Source organism: Columba livia, chromosome 4 (assembly GCF_036013475.1).
Source record: "Columba livia isolate bColLiv1 breed racing homer chromosome 4, bColLiv1.pat.W.v2, whole genome shotgun sequence".
NCBI classification, from domain to species: domain Eukaryota; kingdom Metazoa; phylum Chordata; class Aves; order Columbiformes; family Columbidae; genus Columba; species Columba livia.
In genome coordinates, this window is record NC_088605.1 from 22,690,261 (window position 1) to 22,698,968 (window position 8,708).

An 8,708-nucleotide genomic window follows, 5' to 3' on the forward strand; every position below is an offset into this window, starting at 1 on the left:
GAGTTCCCCTGTTTTTAATTAGATCCCTTCTCTGTTTTGTAATGATCTATTACATTCTAAAGTAATGAGAGAAGATTTTCTATTATCCATCAAAATATTCTCTTTTGCACAAATCAATGCTGCTGAGGAAAGAAATCTCATGCCAGATAACCGAGCAGTTTATTCCTAAACTTAAGATACAAATGCAGGAAAAAACGAAAAAATAAAAAAATCTGTGAATTTTAGGCTTCTGAAATGCTGAATGAGGTGATACTCAGAAAAGTGGCAAGAATATAGTATTAGTCCTCTCGCAATTCCAAGTGTCCCTATGAGACTTAAGAGCTATTTTAATGCTGCACCAAGATTCAGGAAAGTTCTATATTGAATATTGTTCTTCATTACATTAAATACAACAGTCTCAGAGTTAGGATGGGAGTTTTACGGAGACAACATTGGTAATACTCTTCCTTAGTGTTCATAGTTCTGAGAAGATAGCTTATCATATTATTCTTTGCAGATGCTTTAGACGATTCTGCCTTGATTTGCATGCCTTAACAGAGACAAATTAACATATTTCCTTCTAAAATTTGAGTTAGAGTTTGCAAATATTTACTTAAATGCACTTGCTAATGCTGGTCTTAGAATTATTTATGAATTAAATTACAATTTTTATTTTTATTTTTTTTTTATTTTTTCCTGAAATGAGTATAACATTGCATTATAGTAATTTCATATTTTCTGGAGAGTAAGTAAAATAGTTTATACTTTATACATGTTATTAAAAAAGGGGTTCACTTTTGACACAATCCCCATGTCTGTTTAGTAGGAATTAATTCCACAACTTGTTATTGATAAATCTTTTTGACTAGAGAAATAATATTTTCAGCATTAATTATTTTTTGCTCTTTAGTTTTCTTGGATTTATATTCTGTTCAGATGAAACTGACAAGTTCTTTATAGGAAGGATGTTCTATTCTGTGACTAATACATAAAACACTCATGCTTCTTTGGTGCTGTTTTTTCTTTAGCTATGCCAACAGTATTACTGTAGCCTTTTCATCAAGTTTAGTGTTTAGTCATAAAATTTTCAGACAATATATGGTATATAATATTTTGGACTGGAAACTCTCTATAATTTCATATCAATTTTATTGGAAATGAAGGGTAAAGTTATGTACATTTTACTTTGGGGTAGCTTTTTTCTTCACATGTTTCTAATAAAGGTAACCATGGAAATCAGTATTCCAGAAATCAATGTGCTTAAGTAGCAACAGAGCAGTTCTAGTGAAAAAATAGTTTACAATGAGAAAATGGATCTCATGTGTTCATGGGTTTACCTCAGTAGGCACCTCAGCCCCACACAGCCACTGGCTTACATCCCCCCTCAGTGTGGGGGGGCAAAACCAAGAAAAATCATGAGTTGAGACAGTTTAATAGCTAAGGCAGAAGTTGTGCACACAAGCAAAACAAAATAAAGAATTCATTCACTGTTTCTCATGGGCAAGAAGTTGCTCAGTCATTTCCAGGAAAGCAGGCCTTCAGCATGTGTTAATGGGTAACTGGGGAAACAAACACCATAATTTTGAACACCCCCCCACTTTCTCCTTCTTCTGTCATCTTTTATGGCTGACTATGACATCACATGGTATGGAATATACCTTCAGTCACTTGCGGTCAGCTGCCCCAGCTGTGTTCCCTCCCAACTTCTTGTGAACCCCCCAGCTACTTGCTGGTAGGGCCGTGTGAGAAACAAGAGAAGGCATTGACACTCTGCAAGTGCTCTTCAGTAATAACTAAACCATTGGTGTATTATCAACATTGTTTCAGTTACAAATCCAAAACAGAGCACCATACAAGCTCCTATGAAGAAAATTAACTACATCTCAGACAAACCAGTATACATGTTTAATCTTGGCCAGGTAAGAGTAATAAGAGTAATATTTCTACTATTTACAGGGAATATTTGAAATGGAAAAAAAAAAAAAGCATAGCTGGGGATTCACACATTTTAGGATTATTGAAACATATATAGCAAGAAGAAACGAAAAGGAGGCATAAATAGATAACACATACGGTTATTAATACGCAGATCTTGCAGCCTGCTTTTCTAAATGGCTCAGGTGATTTCTACAATCAACAAGGTGAGGGCCACTGAAGGAATCATAGCTTATTTAAAGTAGTACCACAGTATTGCACTTAAATTATCTAAGTAACATAGCATATTTCATAGCAAACCATATTTTCACAAACATTTATTCTGTCTGAAGTACCTCCTATATGGTATTGATCACCTTAATTTCTAATAAAGGAAATAAGTTGAGAAGCAGTGATAGATTCTCTCTTGTAGTATTCAGTATGGTATGAATCTGTGAGAATAATCATGGAGACTTTATGCCTGCAGTGAGCCAGTGTGTCCTTTAGCATCCTGGCTATTGCCAACTAAATTCTGACCTCACACAGCTGACCTCCAGAAATCTCCAGAAATCAGAGGTCAAAATTATCATCAAAGGTTCAGGGAGTAATAATTGTAAATCCCACAGCAGACATGCTCTCTCAGCACTCGGGTCGACACTGAGCTCTGAGTAATGGGGAGTACAATTCTATAGCAACTCAACAGTGATAAGAGCTGAATATAGACGGTCATTTGGGGGGGAGGGGCAGTGAGGGGAAAGGATATGTAAGATTGTGTTGAACATATCTCTACTATTTTTTTTTTTTTATAATTCTTCTGTGCACAAGGAGTAATGTATGACATGTTTTTAATGACAGTTTTAACTGTTAAATAACATATATTGATAAATAAGTGCATCATTTTATGTAAAACATTAGCACTGCGTGATTTCATATGATGTAGAAGAACTATATGCAAAATAGAATACATTCGTATCTGACATTTTGCCAGTCCTATTAAGTAGCAAGAAATGAGTACCACAGAAGAGTAATGTAAAGAAAAAAGGGTTTCAAACATTAAAAAGAAAATAATTTGATATGTATAGTGTTTTTATTGGTAGCAACTTCTACTGAATTGAAAAGTTACCCTTAAACTGCTGAAATATTTTGAGGGCATGTACTAAGAATACAGGTTGTGGACTTTTTCAAAAGATCCAATTCTAACTCACAGAAATTAATTCAGGGAAGCAGTACCATCTGCATTATTCAAGCTATCAGTATGAATGCTTATGTTTCTATAGTGTCTGAATCTACAATAAATAAAAGACATTTTAAAATCACTTGCAGTGATGATTGTTATTCTGATATTAACCTTGTAAGACCCTAATTAGAAAGGAGATCTATGCACACACACACAAACACAGATATCTGTAACCACTGTTGTCTGTCAGCCTGGGTACACAAAATCCAAGCGATTAGGTGATTTTAGATATGAAAAATATCTATTTGCTCTTTTTCTACAGGGATATTAGACAACTGTCACATTTCATACTCTGACAGAGACAAACCAAAATACTGACTTTTTCTGTCAACTAATTTTATCAAGTGAAAAGTAGGCTGAATGAAAATATGCAAATACCTAGCAGCTCAGTGGGGAAAGCAAGGTCACTGTCAATCCATTATAGCTTACACTTGTACGGAAAATATTTACAAGAAGTAATTTTGTCTTTACCAAGAACATCTGTGTAAACCAGTTCTCACCCTTGGATAGCTGAAAGCTTTGCAGATGACTGAACATTAGCAGCAGATTGTCAGAAAAGCAAACTTTTAAAGCATTGCTTCTCATAGACCACACTCTGGAAATGTCAGGTCTGAGTTCACCAATTCTTTGACAGCCATGACCAGCCTTACCTTGGGCTGCCACTCAGCCCTTCCCAGGATTCCAGTCCCTGCCTGTGCTGTGCCCATCGCTCTGCCTGTTGCCAGCCATGTCACAGCCTGAAAATGGACTTCCTGATCCAAGCAGGAATTTCAGCCCATGAAATGAAGAATACAGTTACTGCAGAATCTCATTTACACAGTTATGTTGGTTTCAGTGTCAAAACAATCTTCTTTTATTTGATTTATAATTATGTCTCAACAGCCCAATGCAATCTTTGCAAAAATGTGAAAAAAAAACTTGTACATCTAGGTTTTCAGAGATAAATGGTTGTTTCCATATCAATATTTACGCTCAATATGTTATTTATTTTATTTTTAAAATTAAAGTATCTTTTCATCAAGAAAAAGAACATTTACTGTACAAGTGACATTTAAACTGTAAAATACATAGTAAATTAAAAGATATTTGTCAGAGGAAAGACATTATTTCTGGTGTTATTTTGTCCCCGGGTTTATAATCAGAAGAAAGATGGTACAGGCAAGGAGTGGAAGAAGTGTAAAAAGGGCAAGATGTGATCTTAATTTCTATGTGGTGGCAATGAAAGGCCTATGGTAGAACAGAATATTTAATGTTATGCTGAAGTGGAAAGCTTCTTACCAGGCAGAGAATTAAAGAGAAATAGAAAAAGATGAGTTTGGGGAAAGGACGAGAAAAACGGTTGACTCACTTTTACTGTTATCCAGTACTAGAATAAAACAATTTAAAAATTGAGATCAGTTTTATTATCACATGAAATACCATTTGCATACACTAAAACCTAAGCCACTATTGTACAATACTGTGTAAACTAGCTGTTGTAGCTATGCTAATACAGAATGGTCTTTAAGGCTATTACTGCTAACAAATAATGACTAGCATAAACTAATGTAATGGATACATGGCAAAAAGAGAAAAAAATCACTATATTTATAAAATATATCAGTGTTTTGCAGTATTGTTTGCTAGTAATTTCAAGTAAAAATTAATAAATGCTACATTTGATGGACCATAACAGTATTTATTGGATACTTTTTAGTAGAAGAGGGAATTGATTTTCCATAAGTAAGAAATTACAGTACAGTGTGGTAGCACACATTTGAACTTGATTTGGCCCATGATAAATGCTACTTATTTATTTTTTCATCATTTTGTTCTATTTATAAATGTAGCATAGAGCTAGTGAAACACACATGAGAACTGTGGGATGTATTAATACACAGATGGCAAATTTGCTATTTAGCAGAATATAATATTATTATTTTTATTTCATTGTAATGTAACTATTAATTCTCTAAAGTTCTACAGTTTCAAATAAATTTGGGGATGTTCAGCATTTCATATTTTTATGAATGTCTGTAGAATGTAGAATAGAAGTAACAATGACCTTCTGCAGCATCACTGTTCCTCTGTGTGTGTATGTTAAATACTGTTACAAGTCTCATTTTTGGCTTTTTACCTCACTTGTTAGTAACAGGAGCTTCTTTAGCAATAAGTGCTAGAAGATAAGACAATAAGCATGAAAAAAATAAATGTAATTAATTAGTTCTATGAAATCTGACAAAATTATGCTAAATCCACTGTCCATCAACATACACAAATAAGGATAATATCCAAAGCACACATAGATGTAAATTACACGTACATACATGTCATTAAAACAGTACTTCTTAAGAAAACCCCACAAATGCAGAAAAGGTAGGGTAACTGCAACTTACACATAGTAAATAAATGTTACTTATTTGATTTTAGGGAGCTTATGTTAGAAATATTTTTTTAAAGTAATTTGTAAAAAATGAAATCCAAGTCTCTTAGTAGTATTTCTAAGAGAAGCAAAACAAATATTTTTTTAAATGGAGGATATTAACTTTTTTCAATAAAGTCTAAAGGAAAAACTTTACAAGACATTAGAAACATAAAGATAACAAATCCTGCATTTTTGTACTTGTATTTCCCTTGGCGTTGTTAAAACATGGACAAGATCCTAAGGTGAAGCTCAGTAAGATACAACCACAAAAAAAGATATCATCAAGACCTATCCAGTAATGACTTATCCAGTTTATATCTTACTTCCTTTATAAAATATTTCAGCTGAGGGAAAGCAGCTAGAATATAGGGAATCAACCACACTCATATTATGTAAAGCAGTATAATTGAAGTGTCCTGAAAACAAACACTAAAAAACCATCTTTATCGCAAAAGGCAACATTTATGGTACTCACACAAATAGAGCTCACAAACATCTAATCCAAATTGAGGCAAAGTATAACCTAGTTTTCAATTATCTTTAGTCTTTACTATACCCATTATGAATAATGGCATTAGTAAGCATTATTTTCAAATGATAATTAAAAACTCAGGATGAATAGATATGTACTGCTCCAATAGAGCAGATATCAGTGTGCATAAGGATGGCAGAACCAGGACTTGCCTGACCTTCCAGAAAAACTGAAACTTTAAAAATGTTGTTTACTATTGTGCAACCTTCCTTCTTTTGTATCCTGAATTGTATCAATAGGGATAATATTAGACATTCAGAATACATCTCTCAAGAAATATTCTATTTTCATTGCAGCTGTTTTTAATAATATTTGTTCATTTAGATGTTCCATTGCAATGCAAATACACTTAGAGCTATGTTGAATGATTTTGCTATCTTTGTTGTTGATCTTAATGTGATCTTTTTATTTTTTTTATTTTTTCTATTTTTTTATAGATTGTTATGTACAGTATGAGTATGAATATTTGAGAAGACCCTTACTATGTTCAGAAAGGAGGTGAGGGTTTAAAAATTTCATCAAACTATTTTGTGTGGCCAGTTTTACACTTCTGTCTTCCCAGTCAATAAGTTCTTAAACATCACAGGATATTAATCAGCTTCATACTTGCCAAAGACAGTTCTGCACATAATTGTAAATTTCTATCTTGAATTTACAAAAGTGTGACATACCATTAAATGACCTTTTTCAGAAATAATTGCCACATGATGTTATGGGAAGAAGGACTGAGCCAAATATAAACATACTCCTTAACTTAGACACAATTTTTGAGGCAAAATATTAATCGCTGCTTTTCATATTTTAGTGGGGGCTATTTGGTTGGTTGGTTGAGGTTTTTTTATCATTATTATTTGGTTGTTTGTCTTTATTCAAAACCAAAAATCAATATATTGAAAAACTATAGGACAGAAAGTTTCAAATAGCATTACTTTAACAGCTCAAAGTCCTATGGGAACTTAATTGTGTGAATTTTGTCTGTCTGTTTACTTGGCATATCCACCTTCCATTCCTGGAACATAATCTCTCTTTTTCTGATATTTTTCTCTAGTATAACAGCATAAAACATAGCATAGCACAGCATAGCATAACATAATGTAACATAACCTCTTCTACAACATAACAGTTTTCATTATAGGGCTTTGCCAGAAGGTGCTATGCCTTCATCAGAGCAATGACACTTTGATAAAGCACTAGTGCAATACATCATCAAGGAGCTGCATAGGGTGATGTATTGGTGTAATACATCAAAATGCCACTGCTCATGAAAGGTTTGATCCTGCTTCTGTTGAAGTCTGTAGAATGTACCACTGAGTAAAACGAAAAGAAAGATCAGGATCTTAATGTGGTTTATACAAAATGATTTTCATATATTTATTTTTTTTATCTGTTAAAAATATTTTTAACTTTGCCACATTTCATATTTTAATTTAGTATTTTAATGAAGGTTTCTATTATAGATTTTAAGAAAGAAAGACATAGTAGATTATCAAGTGTGTATGTAATTTTCTTCCTCTCCAAAATCACTGGTGATTTACAGGATAAAAAGGGAGAGGGTTTTGAGTTTGTATGATTTGTACTGTGAGATTCAGAGTTTGTTGCTGTAGGAATAAAACCGGAAGCACAGGCAATATAAAACATATTTGTGTTGGAATATGCCATAAGAATCTGAGACTATAACAACAGCAACAATGGCCTAGGCTGAAGATCATATACATCAGCAGTATCCTGCCATTGACAAAACCTAAAGGTTTTGTCCTCCTTAGAGAAAAAAACAGAAAAAACATATGTTTCTACCCAGAATTTGGCATATTCAATGTCTTTGCTATCCTTTGCCACTTTTGTGCTAAGTCTCACAGAATGCTTCTTATCTACCTCTTTACAGCCTTTTAGGACCTACCAAACCACCCCAGGGCAGATCCTAGAAGCATAAGTAGACCTTTGAGATGAGTCACCAATCCAAAGTGTTGTTGTCTTTATGACTGAACATCACACTCCTCTGTCATTCTTAGGGCATCTTTCCAAAAAGATGTCACTCTAAAAATTATTTGCTTTTCAGATAGGTAATAATTGACTAGTGATTATATATGTTTTAATTATTATATTTTCTAATAATGAGTTCTGGAATTGCTTTTTTCCTGTGAAGAAATAGAAAAGGATTATCTTCCCTTGGGCTTAACATCACAAGTACAGGATCCTTCCAGTGGTGTAAGTACACAGCCCTTCATGTTTTAAAAACCCCCATATATTCACATATATGTTTTTCCTGATGTAAAAACTAATTCTGATTTGTTGTATAATAAGCATCAACAGGTTAGATTCACACCATTCAGTATAATTTTAGGGTTGTCTATCATTAAAATCCTTCCCAAAACATTGAGTTAGATTTCTAATATGATTTTTTAAATAACCGTGTGACATAGACACATAAAAACTTTTTAGTAAGAGCTTTCTTCTAACAAATAGTGTATATTCTGTTGCAGGATGGACTTGACTATATTTTCTAGTTTATGTAGAAGTGAAAACCTAAAAAACATATATATTGCATAAAGTTCTTCTACAGTTTCCTCTGTTAGGATATCCAAACCTGAAAGATACTATCACTTTAAGAAGTTACTTACAGCTGAATGCATTAACACCTGAAG

General features: G+C 33.2%; 1 long non-coding RNA gene across 1 annotated transcript; it reads left to right on the forward strand.

Annotated features, from left to right (window-relative positions):
- Positions 1 to 1,521: 1,521 nt before the first annotated feature.
- On the forward strand, positions 1,522 to 8,299 carry LOC135579471 (uncharacterized). Its single transcript, XR_010472616.1, has 3 exons — positions 1,522 to 1,898; positions 6,504 to 6,564; positions 8,210 to 8,299. It is a non-coding gene; the product is annotated as an uncharacterized LOC135579471 (long non-coding RNA).
- Positions 8,300 to 8,708: the final 409 nt, after the last annotated feature.